The sequence below is a fragment of the Ranitomeya imitator genome, chromosome 5 (genome assembly GCF_032444005.1).
Source record: "Ranitomeya imitator isolate aRanImi1 chromosome 5, aRanImi1.pri, whole genome shotgun sequence".
Taxonomy (NCBI): domain Eukaryota; kingdom Metazoa; phylum Chordata; class Amphibia; order Anura; family Dendrobatidae; genus Ranitomeya; species Ranitomeya imitator.
This window is the reverse complement of record NC_091286.1, coordinates 134,909,720-134,927,323: the sequence shown is the minus strand read 5'-3', so window position 1 is coordinate 134,927,323 and position 17,604 is coordinate 134,909,720. Positions and strand designations below refer to the sequence as shown.

The 17,604-nt window shown below is 43.5% G+C and overlaps 2 non-coding genes across 2 annotated transcripts; both read left to right on the top strand.

The window, feature by feature from the left end:
- The first annotated feature begins 8,440 nt into the window (after positions 1 to 8,440).
- TRNAL-UAA (transfer RNA leucine (anticodon UAA)) lies at positions 8,441 to 8,523 on the top strand. Its single transcript has one exon. It is a non-coding gene; the product is annotated as a tRNA-Leu (tRNA).
- Positions 8,524 to 8,589: 66 nt separating this feature from the next.
- TRNAL-UAA (transfer RNA leucine (anticodon UAA)) lies at positions 8,590 to 8,672 on the top strand. The gene has a single exon. It is a non-coding gene; the product is annotated as a tRNA-Leu (tRNA).
- Positions 8,673 to 17,604: the final 8,932 nt, after the last annotated feature.

Genomic DNA, 17,604 nt, shown 5'->3' with positions numbered 1-17,604 from the left:
TGTAAAATGCATTGTATTACCTTCTTTGAGCTTGTAAATGCCATGTGTATTTTGTGTAGAAAGTGACCTCTGCTTTACACAATCAGAAACGTAATACTGCATTTAACTTTTTGAAAAACTCAATAATAAGGATGATTTCTTTTAGTCACTAAGGCAAGTTCTAACTTGGTTCGTAGTAAATATATTCTATTGTTCTTTGTAGATTCATTTTATATTGGAGAAAGAATGATAATAATTAGTGATGACCGAGCAGTAAACTGCTCAGTTGTTCGGTACTCGAAACAAGCTTGTCAGACTGCTTGGATGCTCAACTCGAGTGCCAAGCATAATGTACGTCTAACGAGCTAACGAGCATTTTTTCTGGAACACTTGTACTTGACGGGCAGGACAGGTGAAGCAGGTGCACAATTGTCCAGACAGTGCTTGTAAGGAATGAGAAAGGAGAGAAAAGAAGGAAAGGAGAGAGAGAGAAGAGAAAGAAAGTTTTTATCAGCTTCAGTGATGCGGCTCAGATTAAAGTTACACTCGGGCACCATGCGATACTAGGCACTGCTCGGTACTGGATCGAGCACCAAAATGGTCAATCGAGTATCGAACAGTGGTGAGCATTGTCGCCCATCTCTAATTGTAACGTTCTTCTATGAGATCACCTGAAAAAAAAGAAGAAAAATAAGCTGTTACATTTTCGGTTTGGTGAGTTCATTATGAAGGAATGCTAAGTAACTTCTGGAGCATAATTTTGCATGGAATGTATTGTAGACACAATGGCCAATGGAATAGCCAATAATCTGTCCTGAATGCTGCAGCCAGGATCATATTCCTCACCAACCGTTACACCGATGCCTCTACCCTGTGCCAGTCATTACACTGGCTACCCATCCACTCCAGAATCCAGTACAAAACTACTACCCTCATCCACAAAGCACTCCATGGCTCAGCACCACCCTACATCTCCTCCCTGGTATCAGTCTACCACCCTACCCGTGCCCTCCGCTCCGCTAATGACCTCAGGTTAGCATCCTCAATAATCAGAACCTCCCACTCCCGTCTCCAAGACTTTACACGTGCTGCGCCGATTCTTTGGAATGCACTACCTAGGTTAATACGATTAATCCCCAATCCCCACAGTTTTAAGCGTGCCCTAAAAACTCATTTGTTCAGACTGGCCTACCGCCTCAATGCATTAACCTAACGATCCCTGTGTGGCCTATTTATAATAATAAAAAAAAAAAAAAGTTCCTCACATCATGTTCTCATACACTTTATGCAGTATTAGCCCTCTGTGTCTGTACTGCTACATACTTAGGCAGGTAACTGGTTCATGCAGCTTTACATGAACACCTGAGCCTTACACTATAGCTGGTCCGAATAACTAAAGCAATTGTTACCATCCACCTCTCGTGTCTCCCCTTTTCCCCATAGTTTGTAAGCTTGCGAGCAGGGCCCTCATTCCTCCTGGTATCTGTTTTGAACTGTGATTTCTGTTATGCTGTAATGTCTATTGTCTGTACAAGTCCCCTCTATAATTTGTAAAGCGCTGCGGAATATGTTGGCGCTATATAAATAAAAATTATCATCATTATTATTATTATTATTATAATTATTAAAATATTATATATTTTATTAAATTTCAAAGTATTAAAAACAACAAATAAAATAAAAAAGGGAAATATCACACATAGGCATAAGCAACACCATGTACTACATGGGCAAATACAACCATTTGTTACAAAAATAATTGGCTCCTATTAAAAATTTATTTGAGACATACATAGAGTGATTAGACCAGAAAATTCTAAATATTGTGGACTGTTATGCTGCAACTGAACCACTAATGTATTGTAGGGGCTAATAATTAATAAGGAACTATGTATTTTATAGTATAGATGAAAAAGAGCTTCTAAATATACATCATATTGCTTCCAATGAAAATTATGTAGAAGGGATTGTGTAAATATGTACACTGCAGCAATGCAGCCAACACGATAATGAAATGTAATACATAGGTTGAAAGCATAAGACCATTGTGGAAATAATAGAAACCTGAGTACAACCTGTGTGACGGCCACAGAAACACCCCTGATGCACATTTCATGCACTGCCTTCATCCGAGGGGTGATGAAAGGGTGTAGAAGGCAGTTATTTATACTCACACTCACGGCTTTGCATGGCGCTTGTAACAACTGCAGCGGAACTGCAGGAGTCAGCATCGGGCATCACTTCTGCCCACCCACACCAGACGCGTTATCGTGTGAGAGGGCGGAGGCAAAGCTGAAGGAAGCATCACCATGAAGACCTGTTCCTGAGCAGGCAGGAACAAGCACACAATGCTGGAAAGTGTGTGGGTAAGTATTATGTGGAAATATTACTTCACAGGAGAATCAGAATAAACAATCTGCATAAACATGTGCCACTCTATGTATGCAAATCAAGTGACTGGTGCAAATCTATTATGTTTAAGTGCCACTTTTTAAACAAAGACTGAATATAGATATGTAATTATTAAATACCACATATTGGAAAGAAGAAAAAGCGGAGATAAACTATCACCAAAATGAACAAAGAAGAGAATAACTTACTAGTGGTGACAAAAAGTATTTAATAGTGGAAGAGTGCAAGAAAAGCAGTGTATAAACAAAGATAAAACAAAGTTATAAAAGCACTACAAGACATTAATACATATAATAAATAATGAATCAAGATACTGAAATTATTCTGGTTAGTGCCAAAAACACTGATTTTAACATCCAAAAATTCTAAAGTTGTTTGGCTATAAGAACTTGATAGCTTGAGGTTTTTCTGGTTATGATTGAGATTCTGAATGAAATGACTGAGGTTAATTTAGTAGCCCTGCCAGATAAAGAAAACATTGTCCATAAAACAAGTCCAAAATATCACAATTCCTCTGCTCAGAGTGTCTGGGACTCTGTGATAGACAGCTCTGTCATCCTATCCTGTGCTGGGGCATGCTGAGCTGTCAGTACTTTGATTGACAGCTCAGTTGACCTACCTGACTGGGAGGTGCAGAGATTTCTACAGGTGCTCCCTGTTCTTGGTAATTGCCCTGCTATTTAGGTGAGCTGTCTAGTCCAGATCACTGCTAGTCAAAAGCTTGTTCTAAGCTTGTGCTCTCTGGTGTGTTCGTCTGTACCCTGTGCTGTAAGTTCTGATCTTCTGCTGCTGACCTTTGGACTGTGTTCTGACTACCGTTTGTTATTGCCCCTTTGCTTCTGACATTCTGCTTCTGACCATTGGACTGTGCTCAGAATACCCATTTGTCATTGCCCCTTTGCATCTCATATTCTACTGCTGACCTTTGGACCGTGTTCTGACTACCTCTTTGTTATTGCCCCTTTGCTTATCCACTATTACTCTGGTATTCTGACCCTGGCATGTGACCTGACTTATGACTCCGTATTTTCCCTTGGTTTACTACGTGCTCTTTTTGTATTGACGCCGGAAAGACTGACTTCCCTGATTCACGGCCTGGCCGTGGGTTATTACTAGCATCACACAAAGCAAAACTTTCTCAATTGAGGGTAATGGTTTGGTAAAAAAGGTTTTTCGCTCCCAGAGGCCCAAAAAGAGATTTGCATACTGAGACTAAGAAAATGCTAATTTGCAACCTGTGCCATGCTAAGATCAGCAGTGGAATGACCACAAAGAACCTAACCACCACCAGCAATCTAAGCACCTGACTGGATGGACCGAATTCCTGGGTCCAAGATTGGTGCCCATGAAGGACACCACTACCTCTTCCTGTGTGCTACGTGCTTTCCAATCCAATGTCAATGACACTGACAAAATGGCTATTGCCCTTCGCCTATACTTGCACATTCTAAGGCACCATCATCCGACATCATTCAACTGTCCTTACCCCAAGCCTTGGAATGACAAAGAAAGTTCCCAGCCACCCACCCACAGCCCAAACCCTAAATAGGCACATTATCAGACTGTTTGCTGTGGAAATGTTGCCACTTTGGCTTGTAGACACTGAGGATTTCCGGTGACTCATAGCGGCAGCCGTCCCTCGGTAATTGGTCCCCAACCGCCACTTTTTCTCCCGGTGTGGCATCTCCACCTTGTACCAGCACGTGTCTAGAAACATCACTCGGGTACTTTCCAATGCACTTATTGGCATTGTCCTCTTAATGACAGACACGTGGACAAGCGCTTGTGGACAGGTACACAACATTTTCCTGACAGCACACTGGGTGAACATTGTGAAGGCAGGGGGTGAGTCATATACTGGCACAGCGCATGTGCTCCCGACCCTGAAGACTGCTGGCCGTAATTCTATCAGGGCTTCCTCCATCTCCATGTTTTAATCTATACATATTTAATCCACGGCACCTTTTCTCACTGGAGGCCTCCATACACGTTGAAACCTCATGATACAAAGTTGGCATAGGATAACATGTGAATCCTTTCAGATGCCTGACCAGAGGGAGAAGGTGGGCAACTGTTCTGCAGAACACCAACACTCATTAATTTCCCAGTCTGCCACCATCAGCAGTCATTTCCAAATCCTCGCCTGTTATGAACTGGTGGTTTAGGAGCAACATGGGACGAGCTCTGAAGGAGGTGGTACCTGTACTGACCGCAGTCCCTAAGCTCAACACAACACTAGAAGTAGCCGTGGGATGCTCCTGTAACTCCCTAGGCACCTCGTCACAGCCTGAGAACTAACTACCCCTAAAGATAGAAACAGGAAAACTATCTTGCCTCAGAGAAAATCCCCAAAAGATAGATAGCCCCCCACAAGTAATGACTGTGAGTGGAGAGGGAAAAGACATACACAGAATGAAACCAGGATGTAGCACAGGAGGCCAGTCTAGCTAGATAGGACAGGATAGAATACTGTGCGGTCAGTATCAAAAACTACAAAAATCCACACAGAGTTTATAAAAATCTCAACACCTGACTAAAGGTGTGGAGGGTAAATCTGCTTCCCAGAGCTTCCAGCTTAACTGAATTAATCCATACTGACAAGCTGGACAAAAAATAGAAAGCACAGAACGAATAAGTCCACAACCTGTGGACAGAAAACAGCAAGCAAGGACTTAACTTTGCTGAACTGGTCAGGATATCAGGGAAATCCAAGAGAGATGTGAATCCAACCAGGAACCATTGACAAGTGGCACTGCTGAAGGGAAGAGCCAGGCATAAATAGCCGAGCAGAAAGACAATCAGTGGAAGCAGCTGCAGACTGCTAAATCCAAGGAGCAGCCATACCACTTAAAAACACCGGAGGGAGCCCAAGAGCAGAACTCACAAAAGTGCCACTTACAACTACCGGAGGGAGCCCAAGAGCGGAATTCACAACAGTACCCCCCTTTGAGGAGGAGTCACCAAACCCTCACCAGAGCCCCCAGGCCGATCAGGACGAGCTAAGTGAAAAGCACGAACCAAATCGGCGGCATGGACATCGGAGGCAACAACCCAAGAATTATCCTCCTGGCCATAACCCTTCCACTTGACAAGATACTGAAGCATGGAATGCCATGCAAACGAACCACATGCTGAAAAAACAATGGAACCAAATCTGAGGAGGAAGGAAACTTAGGCAAAGGTACCAGATGGACCATTTTAGAGAACTGGTCACAAACAACCCAGATTACAGACATCTTCTGGGAAACAGGAATATGAGAAATAAAATCCATGGAAATATGCGTCCAGGGCCTCTCAGGGACCGGCAAAGGCAAAAGCAACCCACTAGCGCAGGAACAGCAAGGCTTGGCCCGGGCGCAAGTCCCACAGGACTGCACAAAAGCACGCACATCGCGCGACAAGGAAGGCCACCAAAAGGACCTAGCAACCAAATCTCTGGTACCAAAAATCCCAGGATGACCAGCCAACACTGAACAATGAACCTCAGAAATTACCTTACTTGTCCATCTATCAGGAACAAACAGCTTCCCCACTGGACAGCGGTCAGGCTTATCAGCCTGAAATTCCCGAAGCACCCGCCGCAAATCAGGGGAGATGGCAGAAAGAATCACCCCTTCCTTAAGAATGCCAACCGGCTCAAGGACTCCAGGAGAATCAGGCAAAAAACTCCTAGAGAGGGCATCAGCCTTAACATTTTTAGATCCCGAAAGATACGAGACCACAAAATCAAAACGGGAGAAAAATAGGGACCATCGAGCCTGTCTAGGATTCAGCCGCTTGGCCGACTCGAGGTAAATCAGATTCTTATGATCAATCAAGAGACCACAATGCGGTGCTTAGCTCCCTCAAGCCAATGTCGCCACTCCTCAAACACCCACTTCATAGCCAACAACTCCCGATTGCCGACATCATAATTGCGTTCCGCAGGCGAAAACTTTCTGGAAAAAAAAGCACACGGTTTCATCAAAGAACCATCAGAATCCCTCTGAGACAAAACGGCCCCTGCCCCAATCTCAGAAGCGTCAACCTCAACCTGAAAAGGAAGAGAAACATCCGGCTGACGCAACACAGGGGCAGAAGTAAATCGGCGTTTAAGCTCCCGAAAGGCCTCAACAGCCGCAGAGGACCAATTCGTCACATCAGTGCCTTTCTTCGTCAAATCAGTAAGGGGCTTAACCACACTGGAAAAGTTGGCAATGAAACGGCGATAGAAATTAGCAAAGCCCAAAAATTTTTGAAGGCTCTTCACAGATGTGGGTTGAATCCAGTCATGAATAGCTTGGACCTTAACAGGATCCATTTCCATAGACGAGGGAGAAAAAATAAAACCCAAAAAAGAGACCTTCTGAACTCCGAATAGGCACTTAGACCCCTTCACAAATAAAGCATTATCGCGAAGGATCTGGAATACCATCCTGACCTGCTTCACATGAGACTCCCAATCATCGGAAAAAATCAACTCGCCCCAGCACAGCGTTAATTTGTCCCTACTCCAGGTCTTGGAACTAAGAAAGTTCCCACTCACCCACCACAGGCCCAAACACTAAATGGCACATATCCTAGCTGCTTTCAATGGAAATGTTGCCGTTTATGCTTGTAGACACAAGAGGATTTCCATCGACTCATGGTGGCAGCTGTTCCTTGATGCTCAGTCCCCAGCAGCCTCTATTTCTTGGTGTCCCTGCCTTGTAACAGCATATGTTGAGTAACATCACCTTGGCCCTTACCAACACACTTACTGGCATTGTTCATTTAATGACAGACACGTGGACAAACGCTTGTGCACAGGGACACTGACATCACACTTGGTGAACATTGTGATGGCCGGGGCAGAGTATCACCCTGGCATGGAACATGACTTACCGACACCGAGGATTTCTGGCCCTATTTCTATCAGGATTTCCTCTACCTCCTACACTAGTTCCTGCACCCCCTCCTGCTCCTCCTCATCCTCCATCTCCGTTGTGCTATCTCAGAGCACGTCGCCCACATCAGCCAGAAGCTGGCAGCTCTGCAGCATTGCCTCAGCAAAGCAGCAACAGACTGTGCTGAAGCTAATTTGTCTAGGAGACAAACTGCATACCATTGCAGAGTTACCTAAAGGAATAACAGACCAGATAGATCTGTGGTTTTTGGTGCTGAACTTCCAACAAGGCATGGTCGTGTATGATAATGGGCATAACCTGGTGGTGGCTGTGCAGCTTGGCAAGCTCACACACATACCATGCTTGGCACATGTGCTCAACCTGGCAGTTCAATGTTTCTGAAAACATACCAAGATTTGCCAGAGTTTCTGTTTAAGGTATACCATGTCAGCACCCATTTTCGCAAGTTGGATACAGCTGCTGCCGCTCTGACAACCCCGCAGCAGTGCATGCAAGAGTCTGCTCACAGACTGGATGTGCGACATCACCATGGAACTCCACACTGCACATGCTGGCAAGGCTTTGTGAGCAGAAGAGGCCAATAGTTGCGTACCAGCTCCAACACGTCAGGCATTCTGGTCAGCCTCCACATATAACAACTGAAGAGTGGGCATGGATGTCTGACATTTGTGTGGTTCTCCAAGACTTGGAGGACACCATGAAAATTCTGAGCGTCAATGATGCCATAGTCAGCGCAACTATCCTGCTTCTGAGCCTAGTTAAACAGTCACTACTCACAATTAAAGGGACACTGTCACCTGAATTTGGAGGGAACAATCTTCAGCCATGGAGGCGGGGTTTTTGGGTTTTTGATTCACCCTTTGCTTACCCGCTGGCTGCATGCTGGCTGCAATATTGGATTGAAGTTCATTCTCTGTCCTCCATAGTACATGCCTGCGCAAGGCAAGATTACCTTGTGCAGGCATGTACTACGGAGGACCGAGAATGAACTTCAATCCAATATTGCAGCCAGCATGCAGCCAGCGGGTAAGGAAAGGGTGAATCAAAAACCCAAAAACCCCACCCCTATGGCTGAAGATTGTTCCCTCCAAATTCAGGTGACAGTGTCCCTTTAAGTAAATAAGGCAGCACACTGCAGCGCTGAAACATGCAAACATGCATTCACCAGGATGGCCGAGTGGTTAAGGTGTTGGACTTAAGATCCAATGGATATGTATCCTCGTGGGTTAGAACCCCACTCCTGGTATGAGTTTTACACTTGAAATTCTACAAGATTTCTGAAAAAGGAGTAATGTTTCATCAAAAGAAGTGTTCTTGGCCGAGTGGTTAAGGCGTTGGACTTAAGATCCAATGGATATGTATCCTCGTGGGTTCGATCCCCACTCCTGGTATGAGTTTTATACTTGTAATTCTACAAGATTTCTGAAAAAAAGGAGTAATGTTTCAGCAAAAGAAATGTTCTTGTTGGCAAATAGTGCAGTATTAACCTTTCAGTACCCCTGACTATCGCCCTTTAATCTTTTTTCGGCCTTACTAACTATGTTACTATTATTGTATCATACAATTATTAGGTTCTGTAGAAACACAAAAATTGAACTGCATTACTGCACTAGAAATATGAAAAATGAGAGCGTTTAGCGCATGAAAGTGGACAATTTTATGTGTATCTGGTAGCCACTTTAGGGAATCTCTCGTATACCAGGTCCTACACTTTCTTTTCCTCGCTGGGAATAAACATCTCCATCTGAATGGGTACCTGTGAAACCTCTTCTCAGTTTTTTTAAATGTATTCTTTAGCCTTCTGACCGAGCACTCCGCCTCTTAGCTACAGGTGTTTTAATCGCAACAGGTCCATTGCCCCTCCACAGAGAGAGAGAATTTTAGTCTAAGAAGAGGTTTCACAGGTACCCATTCAAATGGAGACGTTTATTCTCAGCGAGGAAAGGAAAGTGTAGGACCTGGTATACGAGAGATGCCCTAAAGTGGCTACCAGGTACACATAAAATTGGCCATTTTTATGCGCTAAACGCTCTCATTTTTCATATTTCTAGTGCAGTAATGCAGTTCAATTTTCGTGTTTCATGTTTGCATGTTTCAGCGCTGCAGTGTGCTGCCTTATTTACTTGACTGTGTACGAGTTGGTGTCTCTAGGTTCAGTACCTGTTCACACTTAGTCTATGTTTGGATGTGACGGACAGTTTTTTTAAATGTACTGCTCACAATTAAACATGAAACTTTGCATGTGGAATAGGTGGGGATGGAGGAAGACATAATACAGAGAGATTGTAGCCAGCCCAGCCTTATCTCATCTGCTCAGCGCAGATTAGGTATCACTTAGGAGGAGAAAGGAAGAGGAGGAACAGGAGCTGGTGACTAGTGCAACAGGGGCTAGTAGTCACACAACCTTCATCCTGTCTCTATGTGGAATGGCTGAGGATAGGAATAAGAAGGAAGAGAGTGATGAGGAGGATGAGATGAAGAGTTGTCATCATGGTGGAAACAGGGAAGTGTTGGCTGTATGGAGCTTGGCACATATGGGCGATTATATGTACCACTGCCTTTCTCGTGACCCTCGTGTTACATTCATCTTGGCTAAAGAAAAGTACTAGTTGTTCATGCTACTAGACCCACGCTACAAGGTGAACTTTGCATCTCTTCTTCCTGAGGCGGAGAGGTTTTCTAAAATGGTGCTATACCAGAAGGCCATTGTGAAAAATATGTTGAAAAAATTCCCATCAGACAACGCTTGCGGCAGGGGGCAACCTTCCTTGCTCAACCAAGGAGGAAAGGCTAGGGTGACACAGCTGAGGCAGGGGTACACTCTCAAAGGCATGGACCAATTTCATGACACCAGCCCAGTGCCCAGGGCCTGATAACCGAGTATTTTAGACAAGGAAGGAAAATTTTTAATACTGGTAAAGCAATAACAATCCCACGAAACCTGCTTACTCCTAATTCCAGTGCTGCCCTGCCGCTAGCGTCTTGTCTGAGCTAGCTTTTAGTGCTGTGGGGGGTAGGTCATAACAGACATGCACTTTACCTGTCTACCTATTCTGTGGCCAGGAGTACATTTTGTTGGTAAGGTATGTAACCACCTAAAAACTTGATCAAAATGTATTGGTATTATTGCTCATCTATAGACTATTCCATGGTCTAGAATACATTTCGTTGGTATTTAACCCTGAAAAAACTTTTAAAAAATGTATTGGTATTATATTGCTCATCCATAGAGTTTTCCGTATTCTTAAGTACATTTCCTTGCTATGTCAGCGTGAAAAAAAAACTTGTTAAAAATTTTAGGCTGTGTGTACACCTTGTAGATTTGGTGCATTTTTGTCGCGTTTTTTCAGCTTGGATTTGTGACAAAACCTGAAGCAAAATCTGATGCCAGAAATGTGAATGATATATCCAAAGTGTCATGCACATTAAGTATTTTTGACTTGCAGATTTGGCACAGAAAATAATCTGCAGCATGTCAATTCCCTGTGCATTTTTGCCCTGCATTTTTCACCACTGACTTCACTCGAATCAACCAAAAATGCAGGACAAAAGCGCACCAAAAATGTGTGTTTTTGCAGCTGCATTCTTCCTGCCAAGAGATGCAGAAATGGTGCAGAAATTTTACTCAATGTACAAATACCCTCATTGGCATTATGTTGCTCACCTATAGACCAAGGGTGTCAAACTGCATTCCTCGAGGGCTGCAAACAGGTCATGTTTTCAGGATTTCCTTGTACTGCACAGGTGATAATTTAATCACCTACACAAATAATGAGTTGGTGATTAAATTATCACCTGTGCAGTACAAGGAAATCCTTTTGAAAACAAGACCTGTTTGCAGCCCTCGAGGAATGCAGTTTGACACCCCTGCTATAGACTATTCCGTGATACGGAGCACATTTCATTGCTATGTAAGTCTCAAAAAACTTGTTAAAAAATGTATCATATTATACTGCTCATCCATGGAGTATTACATACAGCTCTGGCAAAAATTAAAAGACCACCATATCAAAACCCTGTCATGGGCAGCCCAATCTCCAGACCTGAACCTCATTGAAAACCTCTGGAATGTAAATATGAAGATGATGGATAGTCACAAGCCATCAAACAAAGATGACCTGCTTAAATTTTTGCACCAGGAGCAGTGTGAAAGGCTGGTGGAAAGCATGCCAAGACGCATGAAAGCTGTGATTAAATATCATGGTTATTCCACAAAATATTTATTTCTGAACTCTTCCTGAGTTAAAACATTAGTATTGTTGTTTCTAAATGATTATGAGCTTGTTTTCTTTGCATTATTTGAGGTCTGAAAGCACTGATTTCTTTTTATATTTTGAACACGTCTCCTATTCAGAAAAAAAAATACAAAATTTATTGCTTGGAAATTCAGAGAGATGTTGTCAGTAGTTTATAGAATAAATGAAAAATTTACATTTTACTCAAAAATATACCTATAAAGCGAAAAATCAGACAAACTGAACATTTTGCTGTGGTCTCTTAATTTTTGCCAAAGCTGTATTCTTGGGTAGATTTCATTGTTATATACTGTAGGCCTGAAAAAGTTGTCTAAAATTTTAGGAAGTGTGCACACGTTACAGATTTGGTGCGTTTTTTTCTTGTTTTTTTCAGTGTGCATCTGTGACAAAACCTGAAGCAAAACCTGATGCTAGCAAAGTGAATGAGAAACCTAAAGTGTTCTGCACACTTTAAGTATTTTTGCCATGTAGATATGGTGCAGAAAATAATCTGCAGCATGTCAATTGTCTGTGCATTTTTGCCCTGCTTTTTCACTATTGTTTCATCATAAATTAAACTGAAATTTCCTATTTTAAATAAAAAATTTAATTCAGGTTTACTTAAATCATTTTTTTAATCCTTTTTAAATTTTGCCTTATATACAAGTGTTTATACAGGAAAAAAAGTTTCTTAACTTTTTTTATCTGTAAAATGCAATTTCTCATTGGTTTGAAATGTTTTATTGTCACTCTTTAAAGTGGAGTAAAAGACAATTTGGCAGTCAAAGATGCATCCAGGGGTCTTACTCATGCTGTCCCATGCTGGAAATTCAGCACTTTTCCCATTCATTTGAACATTTTCACTGCCCCCAGACCTCTTTGTAGGGTCTACTGGAAAAAAAACTTGCCTTTCCCACTGAATCCCATTATACTTGTTACTCAAAACAAGCATGCGAGTATTAGGAATGGTTGGGTATGAGCAACGAACAATTTTACTGCTGTCTCATTTCTACCTAATTCCTCTGTGATCTTCAACTACTGGGTCGTAAAGCTGGACACCTGGCATGAGCTGTTCCTCTATGCATTGGAGGTGTTGTGCTGCCCTTCTGCTAGTGTCTTGTCTGAGTGGTATTTTAGTGCCGCCGGCGCATCTTCTGCAAATTTGATCAGTTTACCTTCAGTTCCATTATCTAGATCATTTATAAAAATGTTGAACAACATTGGGGCCAGGACAGAGCCTTGTGGTACCCCACTTGAAACATTCTTCTAATTCCATGCGCAACCATTTATCACCACTCTTTGAGTACGATCACTGAGCCAGTTATAAATCCACATAACCGTAGCCTTGTCAATCTCATACTTGGTCATATTTTCAATAAGGATAGTATGAAATGCTTTATCAAATGCTTTGATGAAGCCAAGATATATTACATCTACTGCATTTCCCTGATCCAACCAGTCAGCGATTCCATCATAGAAGGAAGTCAGATTAGTCTGGCATGACTTGTTTGCTACAAACCCATGCTGGCGTCGGTTAGTTACTGTATTCTTATCCAAGAACTTTCATACATGTTGTTTAATCATTTTTCAAAGATTTTTTTTCTGGTACAGAAAAAAATTACAGGCCAGTTAAACGTTTTTTAGTGTTAGGAACGAATTTTTAGCAGCCACAGACCAATTTTTCACATCAGCCCCCTTGAGGGTGAGGTCCGTCAAAGGCTTTGCCACCTGTGAAAAACCCTTAATGAACTTCCTATAGAAGTTAGCAAAGCCCAAAAATCGCTGCAACCCCTTCAAGTCATGAGGCTGCATCCAATCTGTAATGGCTCGGACCTTTTCAGGATCCATGTGGAATCCCTCACCTGACACAATTAAACCCAGAAGAGGCAGTTCTTGTACAAAAAATGAACATTTTTCCAGTTTAGCATATAAATGATTCCCCCCGAGTCTCCTAAGAACCATACGCAGATGGTGAAAGTGGGTTTGCAGTCCACTGAGTACACTAAAATGTAATCCAAGTAGATGACAACAAAACACCCAATTAGATCAGAGAAAATCACGTTGATGAAATTTAGAAAAACGGCAGGAGCGTTAGTGAGACCAAAGGGCATAATCAAGTTTTCAAACAGCCCCTCAGTTGTCAGGAGCGCTGTTTTCCATTCATCCCCTTCCTGGACCCTTATAATGTTATAAGCCCCTCGTAAATCGAGCTTAGAGAACCATTTGGCCCCCGTGAGTTGGTTACATAAATCGGGGATCAGGGGAAGAGAGTACGTGTGTTTTACTGTAATTCTGTTCAGTTCCCGAAAGTCGAGGCATGGCCACAAACCATCATCTTTCTTTTTTGCAAAAAGACCCAACTGCTACTGGTGAAACAGAAGGCCGAATATGCCCCTTGCAGAGACTCTCTGCTATGTACTCCTTCATGGCTTGATGCTCAGGCCCGGACAAATTAAACAGGCGAGCCTTGGGTAACTTGGCTCCCTGAACTAAATCAATGGCACAATCGAAAGGTCTATGTGGTGGAACCGTCTCAGCCTCGCTTTTGGAAAACACATCTTCAAAGTCTTTCAATTATTCCAGAATACCCTCCAGACCGACAGATGACACAGACACAGATTTTACAGGGGTGACAGGAGGTACCGGGTTACAACATATACTGTTATCCTTACATACCCACTGAGTGATCTCCCCGTCACCCAATCAATGATAGGATAATGATATTGAAGTCAAGGCATTCCTAGTACTAGTCCAGCAGGCAAATTATCTAGAACAAAGAAAATTAATTTTTCCACATGAATAGAACCTAGAACCCACTTTAAGAGAAAACTTCAGACATGAAACAAATTCCGTCCTGGTTAAAGAAGATGAGTCAATAGACTCAATTTTAGCAGGATCCCTAAGCCTGACTGTCCCTATCTTATTATGAGTCACCAGCATCGATCAGGTTAATGGTAGAACTGCAGTCAATAAAGGCGGTGATAATGACAGGACCGCCAGCAAGTTCTAATTCCACCTGAAGCAAAATTTTAGCAAGTGAGGAAAAATGTACCTGGTAGTCTGGGTAACTTGATCGTAACCCAGACTTAGGCATTTCCCAAAGGCTTAGCAGAAGAAGAGCAGGAGGGACAATCCCTCTTCCAATGTCTAGAGGCTCCACAGTAAAAACATAGTTGGTTGTCTCTGCGGTGTCTTCTCTCTCTTTCCATCATCGAGATAGCCCCAACCTCCATGGGTTCAGAGACGGACACAGTGTCGCATAGGTTGTAGGTTGGAGTATAATGGAGACTCCTGTTGCATCATTTCCCTGGCATTGAGTCTCCGATCCATGCGGACCGCCTGCGTCATGGTGTCCTCCAGTGTATCGGGGGGCGGATGTAATGCCAAAGGGTCCTGCAAATGGTCGGACAGGCCCCTGCAGAACAACCCCCTCAGAGCAGCGTCGTTCCAGGATACTTCAGCAGCTCGGAATCTAAACTCTGAGCAGAACCATTCAGCTGAGTGTCCCCCTTGTGTCACACTCGTCACTTTGTCCTCTGCCAGATGCACTCTATCAGGCTCATCATAAATGTGCCCCAAAGCCTCAAAGAACAGGCTCACCGACATAGGTTCAGAAGCAGAGGGGGAGAGAGAAAGCCCATGTCTGTGGAGCCCCTTAACAAGGACATAATGATCCCCACCCTCTGCCTTTCATTATCAGAAGCACGGGGAAGTTACTCAAAAAACAACTTGCATCCCTCTTGAAAAACCCTAAACAATTTTTTATCCCCGGAAAAATTGCTAGGTAACTTTACCGGTGGTTTGGGGTCCATTAGGGATATATCATTGGGGCCCCCAACCCGAGTCCCCAATGGAACAGAACCCTGTAGAGCGCCCGCCACATCTCCCTACACCTGCTGGTGCAAATGAACCAGGGCTTGCTGCTCCATGGACAGCTTCTGCATAAAATCGGAGAGCTCATTAACCTGCTCCATGAGAACCCATACCGGATCCATAATGAACTTCCCACCTAACCACTTGGAAGAGACTGTAAGGTCAACTATAATGCCAAGGCTCCCGGGTGTAATTACTGCTGAGAGGCTACTTGCTGTAGTAAGGGAGCCCAGAGCAGAACAGCGGAGAACTCACCGGGTAGCAAGCAGGACCTAAATCATGTGACTGAGGGGGAGTGGCCAGGGGCGGAGCCAGGCACCGGGGTGCAGGGAAGCATACGGTGCCGGAGAGTTGTCAAACAAGCCACGGTCATTAACCAGTGGATAAGCGAGGTACCCTAGGGTGAGACAGGATAGTCAGGTGGAAGCCAGAGGTAGAAAGCCGAGTAAGCGAATGGATAGAAACACAAAGCAGGGAAGCCAAGAGGATCAAACAGATCAGATAGAGAAAACTAACAACTCAGAATGCACAGGGACGCCAGGGGGTTAGACACACAGCCAGAAGGAACCTATAACTGACAGAGAATCCTTGTCCAGTTTAAAAATGAATTAAGAACACTGCTCAGAAAAGCAGTAGAGACTAATGTCCTGTCAATTAGCAAAGTGGAAAAATTGCTGCCGGAGTTCCCTAAGAAGCCGCATTGGTACCATGTCCCCAAAATTCATAAGGCTATTAACGAACCTCCGGGCCGACCGATTGTGTCGGGGGTGGGATCCCTCACAGAACCACTCTCAAAGTACATAGATTGGCTGTTACATCCCCTATTGGAACATATACCTTCGTATACTAAGGATACTAGTGCTTTTTTGCAGCAAGTCCATCTATTCACTTGGCAGCCAACTTTCAAGTTGGCGTCGGTAGATGTAGTTAATCTGTATACGCAGATCCCACAGGAACTAGGAGTAAGATCTGTACGCCATATTTTGGAAACTACATGCATGGAGCGTGGTACTATAGACTTCATTTGTGATAGCCTCAATTTCATCATTTTTGGACCTCTGGTACCTGCAGGTAGTCGGAACAGCAATGGGGACTCCGGCAGCTTGTACTTTCGCTAATTTGTATTTAGGCTACTTTGAGGAGATATATATGTATTCCCAGCAAAATCCCTACCTCAAGCATAACCTCAGAATGTACCTACGGTACGTCGACGATATGTTTTTCGTGTGGGATGGGTCGCAGGACTCTTTTGGACACTTTGTTACCTACCTGAATGACAACACTATGGGTATGTCATTTACATCAACGTTTGGAGGATCACATTTAGAATTTTTAGATGTGTCAGTCGATATAGTAGACGGGGAGGTTAATACCTCTCTATCACAAACCGGTATCCACCAATGCACTGATGCATTTCAACAGCTACCACCCGGGTCACAGCAAGCAGTCATCATTACCTTATGGTCAACTAGTACGAACCAGTAGGGCTAATAGTACACGAGAGGGGTTTGAAGTACAGGCATTAGAACTGGAACAGAGATTAAAGTATAGAGGGTACCCGGACCGTATTTGGCAGGATGCACGGAAGAAAATGGGTAGTAGAGGTGATAGAGTGAACAGGGTACAGAATCCCACCGATAAAAGATTCACGTTCTGTTTCCAATATGGCCCCATGGACCAACAGATTAGGTCCGCGATTAGAAAGAACTGGCACCTACTGGATAGGGACAAGGAGCTAGCCGAAGTGGTGGCTAGAGGCCCCTTAATTTCTAATAGAAGGAGTACTAGATTGAGAGATATACTGGTACAAAATCAGGTAGTAGATAACAGGACTGATAATTGGTTGGGGCGTGAAACCCCGAAGGGGAATTACCGGTGCGGGCATTGCACGTTTTGCAAGCAACATAGGACAGATAGAATTTTAAACATTGGACCAGTCGAACACAAGGTGATGCAGTTCATCACATGTCAAACGAAAAATGTGGTTTATGTGGTGTGGTGCCCATGTGGACGATACTACTTGGGTAAGACCATCAGGTGCTTATATGTATGCTTTAGAGAGCACTGTAGATCTGTTACTACAGGGAAAGGAGTACCTGGACTTATTGGCCATTTACGTTAGGTGCATGGAGGGAATGCGGAGGTAATGACATTTGCAGGCATAGAACAGGTTAAGATTTCCAAAAGAGGGGGTGACCATCATAACGACTTATTAAAAT